The 16,028-nt window shown below is 35.2% G+C and overlaps 1 protein-coding gene across 6 annotated transcripts in view; it reads right to left on the reverse strand.

Moving 5' to 3' along the window:
- Nucleotides 1-12,694: 12,694 nt before the first annotated feature.
- Nucleotides 12,695-16,028, reverse strand: part of Rap1 (RAS oncogene family member Rap1) — a 138,350-nt gene continuing 135,016 nt past the window's right edge. For 5 of the 6 annotated variants that reach the window (XM_090369676.1, XM_090369672.1, XM_090369673.1 and 2 more), the window contains one exon: nt 12,695-13,988. The gene's annotated coding sequence lies outside the window, so the exon portion shown is untranslated. The remainder of the gene's footprint in view (nt 13,989-16,028) is intronic. The other variant, XM_090369677.1, reaches the window with a different exon arrangement.

The following is a 16,028-nucleotide window of genomic DNA, read 5'->3' on the forward strand; positions in this document are numbered from 1 at the left end:
GATATTGCACTACTTCGAATAAGTAACGCTTCACCTAAGGAGAAGACTAATGTTACTTATTCTCAGATAGGTACCACCACCCAGACGGCACCGTTTCAGGGCTATTTTGTATATGTGTGGGATAATAACTCAACTATCCACTTATCCCTATTAGACTTAGAAAAGCAAAAAGGTAGAGGGAAAGTAATAGTAGGAGTGGAAGAGGAAAAGAAACGGTGTAGAAGAATGAAAGGGACAGTAACTCCTTCAACTCACACCACTCAAAAACTCATAAACCCCTCGAATAGGCAACGCTTCCCCAGTGGAGAAGCTGTTGTTGCCTATTCTTGGAAACTCCGGACATCATCAGGTTCCCCCTGGTGCCGTTTCAGGGCTATTTGGCCCTTCTTCGGTGGGTGGGTAGGTACCCGAGTGATGCAATGATGGCAAAAACAGTTATGAAGTATAACTCCACAATATGAGAGATGCCTGATGGTGTATGATGTATTTAGACTAAGGCGCATTTAGGGCTAGAGCCTCAAGCTGCGAACAAATTTGGACTATGTATATATAAAGTGCTTTAGCATCATAATACACAGCCATTTCAGAATAAACAGAAAATTTTTAAGGCGGCATCGTTTTAGGTTATATCTCATATTGTGAATAGATGCCAAAGCACTTTATATATACATAGTCCAAATTTGTTCGCAGCTTGAGGCTCTAGCCCTAAATGCGCCTTAGTCTAAATATTTGTAATTGTTATTGGTCCCTGAGAACTGCACTTAATGTGTAGTTGTATAGTGTACAGTATATATTGTTTGGTTGGTCTAGCTTATGCCCAGACTGGATTAAGTGTCAAATATGTGTAATCATTAATGTCTGCTTTCTTATGAACTTTCATTTCTGCTTTCATTCTGGAACACATAAGTGAGTCTTTTATTTGTGAACTTTCACTTCTGGAAGTTGCAAGTCGACTGTGAAGATTCAATTTTAAATTCCTGGGTATTAGTTGGAGGTTGATGTAGTTCCTCTGGTTTCACTTAATCCTAAGGTCAATCATTCTTTGGTTTAGTAACTTATTCTGCTGGTAATGTCACTTTTATTATTACTGTAGCCTTATGCCTTTTGTGGAAGGTTTGAATGTGGTATTTGCATATTTAATTGTACTGTATATGCTTTGATAATGTATTTGACGGTTATGTTTAATTAGTTTTGATGTTCTCATGTCTAATCACACTGAGAGTGTTGTGAAAAAGTTTTTATTGAGATTTGAGTAATATACTCTATTTTTAACTTCTTGTTCTACCTTGTGTTCGACCTAAAGATGTATTTTTTAGCCATTCTACTGGCCATCTGGCTAGTTAATTTGTTTACTTAAGATGATCCTTCTTGTATTTTATGAGCGTTAACCCGTTCAAAATTGTATAATGGGTTTCAGGGACTTCTCCAAGATAGCAGTGTAGGTTTCTGCATTCACCGTTCCGTTAATGAACTTAATTCACCCCACCCCTTTGCTTGTTATTCATCTCCAGACCATCTGACCGGCGGGCGGGGTACTTTACAGTCGGTGTTATGCTGTTTTTGTTATTTGGTTTTTAGGAGCATTAGCAACTAAGACCATATTGCTCAGGGGATATGCGGTAGTCATTCCCTGAGCTTTCCACATCCTCCGTATTTGGTGGGGCTCGAACCCCAGTCTAACCAAGAAACGTGTGCTATGCACTGCTGCTCCTGCCCACCTGGCTACGGAGGCGCCCGGTGTTATGCAGTCAGGACGGTATGCCTCCGATTTTCGTCTTTTGACTTATCGCTTCCCATCCGAGCCATGCAGGTTTAATTTCGATTCGTCAGAAAAGATGACGGCGTCCCATTGCTCTTGTCCATGAAACATACGTTTTAGCCAAAGGAAGTAGCTTCTTCCTCATTTGTTGGGTCAACAAAGGTCTCTTGGGCCAATAGGCATGCAGACCACATTCCGAAATCCGTCTTTGGATAGTTCGTGAACTTGGTTCAACACCAGAGGCCATCTCAAAGTCCATTTTTAGACCTGGAACACTAGCATTGCGATTATCCAGGCACAGCCATTTCAAATATCGATCTTGGGAAGGCGTAGTCACTCCCTTACACCCTGATCCAGGTCTTCTCTTCACATCACTGGTTTCACGCCTTAATTTCAGCACTCGGGTTACTGTTAACAGATTATTTTATCAGAGATAGCATGCGTAGAAAGCCCTTCCTGGGACAGAGCAAGAGCTACATTTTTTTCTTGGTGTCAACTAAACATATGGAGCCATGCTTACACCTCCACAAAACAGGATATAATGAGTGTGTATACCCTTCCGCCGTAATTATAGAAACGGCTGATGCAATACCTTTCAATTACTCTCTAATGCAATAGAAGCGTTACCTAACGCAATACCTCTGCTTTGCGACAAACAAAATGATTGTAATCAAACAATATCTTATACATTTCACTATAAATATTACTTTAAGGTGATGCAGTTTTTTTGTCCACCACTGTATTTCCAATCTTCTACTGTCGGTGCACCCGAGTCCACTATAACTGTACCTTCTTTTTTTGCTGATAGGCGTGAGATTTGAATCGTTTGCAATACCCAGAGGGCATTCCTAGGGTATGTGGCACAGTTTTGATCCCAATTTGGCACCCCCCCCCCTTTAAAATTTTCTTTATGTGTAAGTTCCAGGTACTCTATGAACGTTGGCACCCGGTAGCAGTGACCACTGACCCTCGGGACAACCCACCCATGGCAATACCCATTCCATGACACTAGTTCTAAACTGCCTCTTTGGTTACCACTCGTGTGCTATTAAGATACTGTCTCAGTCCAAAATAGTGTTGATTATTCGAAGTCCGATTTTGTTGGTAATCTGTGCTCGGTGCAGAATGATGCATCCGAATTCGGGTCACAGAACAGAATTATCAAGTGCATAGCATTCTATATCGATTGCTTTATTGTGATATTCCATTAACAGGGAAAATGGTTAACAATTTTTTTTGTGTTGAAGGTTGGTAGACTATGTTCAGGATGATGCCAGGATCGCAAGGGGGAAAGCACATTATTACCAAAGTGGCTAAAGATAAATGCACAAAAACTGGCGATTTGTTAGCATTAGCATTAGCATTAGTAGAGGCATTTGATGCAAGAAAGCAAGCTTATGCAGCATCAGCCAAAAAAAAAAAAAAAAAAAACCACTTCCACTTCACCCCTCTGTTCGTTCAAAATACCTGTCCAGCTGAGCCTTAAACTTATTTAGGCTATCAACTTCCACGACAAGGGATGGAAGTCTGTTCCACCAACCAACCACCCGCTAGCTAAAGGCAAATTTCCGCACGTCTATCCTACATCTGTCTTTCCTCAATTTGAATTTATGCCCTCTCAGGTGATTATTCTGAGCGAGAGGAAGAATCACATCAGCATTGAGCATGCTCAAACCATTCAAGGCTTTGTACACCTCTATCAGATCACCTCGCTGGTGCCTAGTCTCCAGACACTGTAATTCGCAAAACTTAAGCCTTTCTTCGTAAGAGCACCCCTTTGTTCCATTCACTAATCTTGTTGCTCTTCTCTGTACTCGTTCCAGCAGCTCTACATCCTTCTTAAAATGAGGCCTCCAGGCCTGTCTACAGTACTCTAGGTGTGGCCTGACCATTGCCTTATACAAGGGAATAATCACCTCCTTATCCCTGCAAGAAAAATTCCTATATATCATTGACAATACACCATGAGCTACTCTTGCAGCCCGTCTGCACTGCTCAGAGAACTTCATATCTGCCTGCACAACCACCCCCAGGTCCCTTTCATTCTCTACCACTGTCAGTGTAGTACCACAGAGTTGATACGTTGCTCTGGGGTTGCTGTGTCCCATATGTAGTACTTTACATTTGTCAATGTTAAACTTCATTTGCCACCTCTCAGCCCATCTGCTCAACCTTTCCAGATTCTGTTGCAGCAGCATAGTGTCAGTAGTGTCCTTGACAACCCTGCCTACCTTTGTATCGTCTGCAAACTTTGACATTAAGCTTGATATACCCTCATCAATATCATTTATGAATACAGAAAACAGTAATGGACCCAACACTGGGTCCATTATTGTTTTCTGTATTCGTTAAATAAATTCAGGAGAATGCTTTTTTTTTTTTTTTAGTTAGTTGGCGCATCGGCTTCTGTGGCCATAATGCACCTCCCAAGGTTTTTGCAGTACTGTGATCCAAGCCCGAGGCGGGATTTGAACCCGCGACCTTTGGGTTGCCAGGCAGGCACTTTACCCACCCGGCTAGCTCGGTCGGCCAGGAGAATGCTGAAATAAAAATGTCAAGACAGTTAAGAATGTATATCTGTGTTATTCGGCCCAAGCACAATAAGGACTATATGCTGAACACTGGACTTGATCTCTCTTAACTTTATTTTTTAAAATCAGCATGGCCTGCCCTATCAAGAAGTTGTTTTGTAGACCATATATTCGAACAAAGGTGGTGTAAGGGTTTTGCTAACATCAATGTCCTTGCATTAGCAGGACAATCATAACATAGATACACAATCATCTGATAATAAGTGTCAAAAACACTGACACACCTCTCAAAAGTTCATTTGACTCAACAGCTGATCTTTACAGAATACTTAGTCTTAACTGAATCCAAAGTAATGTCAAGAGCATAGTCAATAAAATGAGCAAATTCAAACTTCTGGCCATGACAACTAACACTGACATAATAGGGTTAATGAAAATGTGGTATCACCCAGAATTAAGTTTCACTATATGTATGTTTTTAGGAAGGGGAGACAAGTTAGAAAGGCGGGGTCATGCTTCTTATAAAAAGAAATTTGTCTGGTTTAAGTTAGCCAAATTCAGAACTTATGCATGCTAGAATAGCATTTGTCACGTGAAGTAGGTGGATGCAAAAGTAAAATGAGTGGGGGTTTCCTACTGGTAACCCAGAAAGCGGTGAGGAGTACAAGTCTACATGCTGATAGAATATGTAAGCTAGTGTGAATAATTGGGGCAAGTGCATTGGAAACTGGGGACAAAATATTTAAATAAATTGGACGATTATTATTTGGATCAGAATGTTAGAGAAAATACCAAGAGTCAAGAAAATATTTAGAGGTCTTTTCATTAACCAAAAATCAAACCATCTCCTGCTAATTGTTCCTATACTCTGAACTCTGGCATCTTAGGGGGATAAAGTGATTACACTTTGTTAAATTCACATGAGCTTAATTTCAGGTACAGAAATATTTTTAAAGGAAGTCACATAAGAGATGAATGCACATATACCATAAAGAAAATATAGCACAAGGATAAGATGGATGAATACAGAATGGGCCTGTGTAATACAGCAGAAAAGGTAGTACGAGTTATGGAGCAATGAAAAATACTGAAGCCTTCAACAGCTACATGTTGATTTGTAATAGTACCATAACCACAGATAAGGCAAGATTGGCAAAGACTGAGAGCAAAGAACAGCGACAGGGCATTTTTCATGTGATTAGAGGGAAAAAAATTAATAATAAATAACAATTGGATCAGAACATTACATTAAGAATGTGGAAAAGTTCTATTCCCAGCTGAATGAATTGAACAAGAACTTTGCCTTGAATTCTACATGAAACAGTGAAGAGAGGCTGTGCATCGAGGCAGAGAAGTATTAAAAAAAATTTACAACTTAAAAGGCATGTAAAGTTCCTGCAGGTGATGGCATATACCTGATAATTTTGATGTTCACTGAACCATTAAAGTAAGTTAGTTTTGAGGGCACTGTTTTACTGAAGTGATTCCTCTGGACTGAAGAATTGCCGATATATCACTAATAACATGGTGGTTCTTAGAGTAGTAGTATAGACCAAGTCAATGAGATAGAGAAAATCATGGAAACTGAAAACGCCTGCAACACAACATTTAGAAATTCTAAAGGCTGAACAACTATTTCTTTAAGGGGTAAATTTTTGTTTTCCAAGAGATAGATAGATAACAATATATGAAAGGAACATATTGAAATTATGAATAAGATTCTAAGAAGGATTGCAGGGCAGAAGATTGTGATTAATGGTTACTCCCGAGATCAGTCCATCATTAAAAGTGAAGTTCCTCTCCAAGTTCTGGGCTACTATTTATGATTTACTTAAAACTACATTGACAATAGTGGGTACTATGTCAAAATCTGCAGACAGGGCAAGGTTGGAAGTGTTTAATGATCAGCACCAAGCAATGCTCCTTCAGGATTACTTGGGGAATGTTTTAATACAACAAAATGGTCTTATAAATTTGGTGGGAATGAATTAAAAACAGTAGCATAATCTGAATGTCACAAAACATTTGGATATGAAGTTCTCTAAGTAATATAGACAGATGGCAAGGCACATTGATGCCTTATTGATTTATTAAACATTTGCCAATAGCCTTGAAACATGTCTGGGTGGTGGTACTCACTGAGAATAAGTAACAATAGTCTTCTCTATTAGTGAAGCGTTACTTATTCGAGGTAGGGCAACATCATGGCAACTCGTCGTGAAGGCAGAGCACAATATGAGAAAGAGCAAATGATACCCACAACAACTACTTTGAAGTTTCTTAAGTTGTCTATGGTGTATCTAAACACCGATATTATATAAACATTTGCTTATAGAGATAGGGGAGCATAATCCTGCTGTATGAAGGCAGTTGTAAGTATGCACTTGGAATATTGTCGAAGTAGGGAGACATTTATAAAACAGACACGGAGCTTCGTGAAAGGGAACAAAGACAACCCCTTTGACAAGATCTGCAAAAGGGCACCCATACAACTTAAGAGGGGATCTGATTGAGGGCTGTAAGGTTCTACGAGAGAATTGTGAATCAAATACAGACAAAATTGCAAGATTCCAGAACTAGGGCAAAAATATATTCATTTTAACTGGATTGCAGTAAGTTTTATTTTGGCCAGTTTGTTACTTCTGAGTTCAGATTGACAGCTTAGGGAAATTCAAAGTTCAGCTGGATAGTTATCTAACACGAGGAGGGAAATATATAGCAGTTTATATTTTTTTGGGCTAGTGGCTTCCTTGCACTATATGTTGTTTGGAGCATTAGCAACTAAGGCCATATTGCTCAGGGGATATGCAGTGGTCATTCCCTGACCTTTCCGCATCCTCTGTATTTGGTGGCTCATGGGCTCGAACCCCAGTCTAATCAAGAAGCATGTGCTACGCACTGCTGCTCCTGCCCACCTGGCTACGGAGGCACCTCTTGCACTATATGGCAAATACTATATGGTCATAAGCCCAATGTAAAGATAATCAAGGATTCCTTTTTTTACCAACCAGAATTTGTCAGAAGCCACTTTCAACATGTATTACTGTGGGACAAAGTGAGAATGTTTCCAGCGTTCACTGAAATTAGTCCCATTTTTAAGAATTTGAACAAAAATCCAGCTTACCATTTTTAAACGAAATGGTTCAAATTTTCTCAATTCCTTGTTAGCCTTTATATTACTCAAGTGTACTGAACTTGCATATAGCCATTTCAGCAAAAAGAGCCATAATACATTTCATTGATATGCCATAGTCCTATATATTTTTTTTTCTGTAATAGTCCATCTCCTCTCCATCACTCACAAGCTAAATTAAGAGATACAAGAGTTTTTTGTATTGTTGGCAATTAACACTGGGATGGCATTCATCAGCTTTGAGTATTTATGATCACAGATATTTTTTTAATACTATATCAACTATAGCTAGTCTCTAATGATGGGATTTTACTAAATGAGTACACTGCTACCATGATGGCAGGTGCTCAAATGTTTGACCACCTGCCCACATGGAAGCAAAAATTTTGAAATATTATCCAAAGTGCATTCAGAACTGCAAAACTGGTTTGGCTGGTTGATTTTAATGGGGGTTTTCTGGCACAAGGGCAACTAAGGCCAAATTGTACCTGTGAGAAACTGGAAAGAATATAATCACATCTAACAAACCTGTCTAAAGTTCTATATGCCCATGTAACTTTTCATTAGTTTAAATTACTGCTACACTTCACAGTACAGGTAATCTCCATAAACCACAGTACTTCTACAACTGTTTTGTTCTAACATGATTGATAAATTGCAGCAATCCTCACACAACATGGTACTTACTGTATATAAAGGTTTCACTCTAACACGGTTTGAGAATTGTGGGAAATCTTGCATAACACTACGTGTATTTTTGAGCTTTTGTGCTGGGAAACCCTACTATTATTTAAGATATAATTTTCAACATTTCCATTCCTTTTTGTGAATCCCTTGCTAATCGTTATTACCTTCATGATATTTTTCTAAAGCACATTTCTGGAGGTCACTACCATAAAACAATAAAAAGTTTGTAGTTTCTGGTTTATTGGTCTTTTAATCTGTTAGTTTTTTTTGTTTTTTTTTTTTTGTTGTTGGCGCATCGGCTTCTGTGGCCATAATGCACCTCCCAAGGTTTTTGCAGTACTTTGATCCAAGCCAGAGGTGGGATTTGAACCCACGACCTTTGGGTTGCCAGGCAGGCACTTTACCCACCTTCATGATATTTTTCTAAAGCACATTTCTGGAGGTCACTACCATAAAACAACAAAAAGTTTGTAGTTTCTGGTTTATTGGTCTTTTAATCTGTTAGTTTTTTTGTTTTTTTTTTTGTTGTTGGCGCATCGGCTTCTGTGGCCATAATGCACCTCCCAAGGTTTTTGCAGTACTTTGATCCAAGCCAGAGGTGGGATTTTAACCCACGACCTTTGGGTTGCCCCACCCGGCTAATAATCTGTTAGTATAATCAATTATAAACACATAGTAAACTCCATCTTCTTCCATTTGCTATAGTACCAATAGCTGGAATTCTGTGGGTTTTCAACATTATTATGGTGAAATGTGTTTCCCCCCCTTCCAAGTAATATTCAATCACATAAAAAACAAATTTTCAGAAAATCATTACTCCGTATCTCACTTGTGTATGTCGTGTTTGTTACAACTTGTGCATGTCATGTTTTTTATTAATTGCTTATCATTTTTAGTTTTAAATTTTACAACCAAATAAAAAAAAAAAAGTCAGTGAACAGAAATAAATTAGTATGTACATATTATAGTACGTATTAAGTTATATACATAAGCGTAAATTTATTTTTATTTTGCTAACTGGAAAATAATCCTCCAATTTTCATGTATCATTTAACTTTGTTAATTGGTAAGGTAATAAAGTTAAATTTGTGTTTTATATCTTTAAAGCGGGGATGCACTGTATTTTGTTGGGAGATCCCTGGGCTCTGTGCTATTGAACTTGTACTTGTTTGAGACCATAAAAAATTGTGACTGACACATGCAGTTCACGACTTTTAAAGAGAGCAGAAGGTACACTAAATCTAGATGCTGCAGAACAGATTGTGCTTAAGCAGCAATGAAGAGGAAGAAAATTACATGAATGTACATTATCTGACATTAAGTATCAGTTTGTAAGGTAAGATGTTTGTTCAGTTATTACCATTTTAAGTTACTACTACTCTTGCAAGTAGAGATAGGGACGTGATAATACCATTATATAAGGCTTTTGTTAGACCACACTTGGAATACTGTGTTCAAGTATGGAGACCACACCTAAAGAAAGATATCAAGCTTCTTGAAAGGGTGCAAAGACGGGTCAGTCGCCTGGTGAGATCGGCAAAAGGGCGTCCTTATGAAGAAAGACTTCGAATATGTGGGTTGCAGAGTTTGGTAACTAAACACCTTAGAGGAGATTTCATTGAGGTGTTTAAGGCTCTGAGAGGCATCAGTAAAATGAATGAGGACGAAATTTTCAAGATTATAAATGATGCTAGAACTAGGGGACATAAATTAAAGTTACGGGGAAATGTTTAGATTGGACTGCAGGAAGTTTTATTTTAACCAGCAAGTTATAAATTACTGGAATAAGTTGCCTACATGGGTGGTAGAGGCTGACAGTTTGGGAAATTCAAAGGTCATCTGGATAGTACCTTTGGGCCAGGGAAGCACATAGGATGATAGGTTTAATTTCCTTTTTTTTTTATTAATTATTATTATTTATTTAATCATTGTTTTGTTTGGGTTTTTTTTTTTTTTTTTTTTGCTGGTGCAGCATAAGCCACAGGATTTCTTGCACCATGCAGCCATTACTAATACTATTATAAAAACAAAGTTAAAATATTAAGTTATTACTACTATAAAAATTAAGTTTCTGATAGTTATAAAAAAATGGTGTATTTCTGTTAGCTTTTGGAAGGTAACCTCTTTTTGTACTGGTTCTTAGTCCTGTATAGCAGTTTTGCATTAAGATTTTATAGGAATCAAACTACCATTGTATGAAGGTTACTGTATTATAGAAAATTTAAAAAGATATTAGTAATCAGGCAGAAGAGTATTTGGTTAATGGTATGTCTATAAGTCAAACATAAGCCCAAGCATTAGTGCCACATACCTGTACAGAAAGTCTCTCTATGATCAAAATTCTTGTAATGATATGGATATTATTACATAAAAGAAAAAAAAAAAAAAAAATTTAAATCAAAATTCATGAGTAGGTAAAAGAAAAGTACACTGAGATACTGGGATATGAATATGAACACAATCGTATGAATTTTGATTTAAGTAACTTGTTTTGTCTTAGCTTGGAGTATTATGAGAGGATACATAGCAACTAATACTTGCTCTGATATTACATGTGCAATTTGTTTTAAATAAACCTATAAAACAATTTTCAGACATCTTAAGAATTTAACTGTATAATGTATAAAATCTAAAATGATTTGTGAATATAAACAATAGAGAATTTAAAAAAAAATGTTTTCTGAAAGTATTTTATTAAATACTACTGCATTCCATTAAAAACCACAAGCTTAAGATACGACCATTCTTAGATTAATTACATACACAGTTCCATTATTTTTCTCCATATTTATGCATGCTCTTTCAAGTGGGTATTTACCGGTATTATAAACATTAAATTTTTGAAATTATGCCTTAACAGCAATAAAAAAAAATTACAGATAAAATGTAAAGTTTGCTAACATGACAATATCAGTGAGTAGCAGCTGAAAGAAAATTAATCTGTACAATTTTCAGTCTGCAACTTACACTCACTTTGCTCAAACTATAAATATTTTAAAGAATGTTGTAATAGTGATTGAAAGATAGAAGAATTTTAAGTTCAGCATAACAGTTACATTTTTTAATCCTTGTTTACAACCCTAAAGTTGAGCCAAACCATTTATCTTCCTTTGTAAATAAAAAAAAAAAGTTTCTAAAACAGTTAACATTTAAAAATATTGTCACTGATTAAAGCTCAGCATATGATTGACACCAAACAGAAATAACATGTTCTAATATTATACAACTCAGTCAAAATATGACAACAGGAAGACATTATACAAATCTTCTAGAACAATAGTTATTAGAAAAGGACAAACACTTAATCTTTGAGCATCAGCAATTTTGTCCAGATAAAACTATAAATGTTACCGAATAAGGGACCAATTTTGATTTGAAAGGATGGTAGTATTCTAGTGGTTTTCCATTAATTTTTTAAATTTAAATCTACATTTATAGAAAAATTTTAATATACAGATTTTTTACTGAAGATTTCTGAGAGTATTATATTAAAAATTAGGTTCATGTTGCATGGTTTTTTGAGCCACCAAATACCTTATTCACATTATTTTCCTAAGTCACAACTTGAAAAAATAAGATGAAATGAATTCAAAGCCAAGTCTTAAAATTGGAATATGGAAATAAGTATATCTTGCTTATTTTTTCAATACATGCATATCCAAAATTTTTCACGTTTTGTTAATTATCCTATAAATGGATCCAGAAAACTTAAGATTCATTAATAGAAATTCATACTAAGAGAACTTATTAGAATCTAAAAATCAGTTAGTAGTAGTATACTAGAAATTGTACTTAGAGTTAGTAAAATGAACAAAGAAATATCACTGAACACAAACAAACACACAAAAGAACAACAGAAATATCTAAGATAAATCTACTTGTTTTGAGTATGCTGAAATCAATATCATATTCAAGTATCAGATATAAAGAATACACATATAAACACACAAACATCACACTCAAATAACTGTGGTATCAATTGTTAAATTTCAGAACACTTACGGTGTCTGTTGGCATTAATTCTAAATAAACATTGAAATTAGTTTTTAGGAATTGATTGTTTATCAATAAATACATTTCATGTATTTATTCAATTTTTTTAATTAAAACAATAATATTAGATATTTACTTTCCCTAATAAGTGGGCAATAAGACAATTTTAAATAGTTTTAATAATTACTTTTGACAAACATCTTAAGATTTGATTATTTTGTTATGCCAATCAACAAAAAAGTATTGGCGACAAATGTTCTTTTAAAGCTTATGAATACATGGTACTCTAAATATCATAGTAGAGAAATAAAACACCAAGAAAGGAGAAATATGTATATTTTTTTTTATTTAGTATATATGGCCACCTTAAGTATGCTGGCTGTATAACATTAGCAGTATATCTCCCACAAAACAGATGGTAAGATACTCACACATATGATCCCCACTTTTTGAAATGTAGAAAAAAAAAATTTAATTCAAAGTTTTATATATTAAAAGAGTAGGAGGAAAAATACTTGGACCCTATTCTATACAGAAATTTTCACAAAGTGTAAAAAAAAAAAGTAAATATTTGGACCCAATTATTTTGTGGTGCCAGAGTTTTAAAGACATTTAAAATATCTGTAAATTAAACTTGCACTCCAATGCCATATTCTAATAATTTAAATGTGATTTCCATTTTTGATGGGTATTATAAAGAAAGATAAATTAGGCAGATATACATCTTCAAAACTATACTACGTACAAGTAAAGATAAATATGATTCACCAAAAATATGTAGCTACAGGAAGAAATTAAGAAGTAGATTAATAGATGACAAATCAAATCACATTAAAATCTAGCACTAAACATTTCTTATTGATATTATTACAGCTATGGCTCAATTAAGGGAGATAAATGTGTTAAAATACCTTACTAATTATTTATTCAAAGCATTTTTATGTCATGATAAATACACAGTAGTAAGGTAAAATGTCTAATATCCAGATTATCCCAAAAGTGAAACAAGCACAAAAGGATCAAGGAATTGTAACCTGTTGAAAACAAATTTATATGGAACATAATCCACATCTAAAAATATTCAATACAAACATAATTTTTAAAATATGCAGCAAATTAGTAACAAAACTAATCTGTAACTATTTTAAAATGCAGAAATGCATAAAGTGAATAACAGAGTATATTTAGTAATATTAGAATTGTACAGAACATAACTTGTGGTGGAAACAGTATCTCATTTAGTGAAAGAGGAAACGCGACAAACTGCAAATCTTGGTAGAATATTGAAGAATATGACATCTGTAAATGATCTCCCATAGGGTTGCTGGTATAATACATTATCGGCAGTCATATATCAAGAACTGATTTTAGACAGAACTTCAAAGACACAGTAGTAAACATTTATTGTTATTAATTTACTATTCACATTAAGATTTAACAGATTACATCTCTTAAAACTCTTATAAGCAACCACCAGAGCCATCTGTTAGCACCACGCATGAACCATCATGTCCATAACACATGGCAATGCAATAACATTTACATGCCCCATTATATTTTAAGGTATTCTATTAAATTACAAACCAATGGCAGTGAAATTATTAGATGACAAACACAATATTAGATATACAAAAGTTTTAGGGTTACTTCAAAATGTTTTTAGGGAAAGTTCACTTTTGAAGCAATACACTTTTTACCTTGACTGGCATTTCAGGGAAAACACAATCAAATGAAAACACTACAATATAAAAATTTTAAATAAGTGCAATCTGGACTCATTTGCAGAGTTAAATGTACACTTAAAGTAGTGTACTCATGACAGAGCAGACCACATCAGTCAGCCAATTTTGGGAAGTTAACATGCTTCTATACATTTTCCACGGCACTGTAAAAAAGGAAATAAATAAATTAATACATATCCTAAATAATTAAACATATATACAAATTGCTATACTGTAAAGTTATAATAGAAGATCCCACATTTAAAAGTAAAGTAATGTAAAAACACATGGCAGATGTTCCCTATTCTAATAATAATAGTAATATACTTGCTGTACTATTTTTAAATAATACACACTGTAAATACACACTGTAAATACACATACCTGCAAAATTTTAGAAGTCATAATCCAGATTTTTTTTTTTTTTTTTTAAATTACAAACTAGCTTCTAGTATATTAATGTAATGGGAAAATTACAACCCATATATATAATATAAATAATAGGATGTAGTGATAAAACTGAATGTCTAAATAAGAACAAACAAAATTATTAATTTATTAAATAGGGTTATGGATCCAGGGCATTACTAGTTACAGCAGAAATACGGAGCAGCCATAATGAAATATGGACAAATGTACTTTATCAGTGTACTGAGTAGGGTTGCTGACCAGTCAAGTGTAATTACAATGAAATAAATTAACACCTGCAAAGTACAAGCAGATTACCTGAAAATAAATAAAATTAAGATTAACATAAAGATAACATGAAAGTAATAAAATAATACTATGCTGTAGGTCCTAAGTTAACTGTCTTCAAGGGATCAGCAGCCAAAACCGAAGGAACCACAGAAATAAGCAAGGTCTCTGTTTCTGTTATAATGTATACGCATGAAACATATACATCATAGCCGACCAGACAGATGAAAAAGGAATAAAAAGAATATAAATTCAAAAATAAATAAAAGTAAAATGCAGAATTATGCTAAAATACAACCGATAAATCCTGCCAAAGGAAAAATGAGTGAAAGTTTGAAATGAAGGCAAAATGCCGAGTTTGAAATTTAAACATTGAAGTAAACTTAAGATGAAAGAATAAAGTCAATTTTGACAACTTACTGTAGGATCAGACCGCAGTCAGTGAAATTAGCAGAGTGTAGTGAATGTAGAGCTGTATTGGAGACCAAAGTGAACTGATAGTTCTCTGTATATTTATATGTTTAAGTAACCCCAAGTTTGGAGGGGGGGGGGGGAAGGTGTTAATTGGTCAAAGTGAACCATGCCAGTGTGACAGGGAAGTATGCAATTAAACAAATCAGGCAGATGTGTCAGCAAAGGAAGAATAAATGGCTATGAAAGTAGTGTTGAAAAGACACCCAACTTTGCTTAAGATGAAAAAAGAAGCGATAGCATCTCATCTCGATACTGCTTTCAGCTAGCCTAATTGCGCACGAGAAATAAAGCATCTTTATTATTTTTATATTTTGTTCAGTCCAATATTTGCAATAACAATACCGACTTAAACACATGAAGCATACGTCCAGGAGCAGACTTTGGTATGGGTTTTGTGAGAGCTTCATTATGAGAGCTATAAAAACTTCACCTGCAAAAGGCTACTCTCGTTCCCAAAACCATTTTGTTAAGGAGAAGTCTTGTCTGACCAAACAGTCAGACAGCAATTATGGAAGTGAAACTTAAGCACTTGCCAAAAGACTGAAAGAGAAGCTGAAAACTAAACAGCAAAGAATGGAATGAATTATATTACTAATCAGACTATTGGGTTAGAAGAGAAACACATGGATAAGGCAGCAAACACAAGTAAAGGACATTCTTATCAAAACTAAAGAACTGAAATGGACTTGGACAGGACACACAGCTCGAAGCCATGACAGAGGAGAGGGATAAGAAAATAACAGAATGGTACCCAAGAGGAGCTAAAAGAAAACCTGGAAGCCAACAACGTAGATGACAGATGAAATTCAAGAGTTTGTGGGTAGTAAATGGATGGCCATTGCACAAAACAGAAGCAACTGGAAAGAGGCCTTCATTCTGAAGTGTTGTGAAAATGGCTGATGATCTATTTACTGTATTTCTTCAATTCTAAGATGCACTTCCCCCCCTATAAACTTCTCTAAAAATGGGGTGCATCTCAGAATCTATGGCATCTTACATTTGCGGTTTGTTTTTACACTGAAACCTCACCTCCA

Source organism: Mastigoproctus giganteus, chromosome 3 (genome assembly GCF_048544385.1).
Source record: "Mastigoproctus giganteus isolate SK-2022 chromosome 3, ASM4854438v1, whole genome shotgun sequence".
NCBI classification, from domain to species: Eukaryota; Metazoa; Arthropoda; class Arachnida; order Uropygi; family Thelyphonidae; genus Mastigoproctus; species Mastigoproctus giganteus.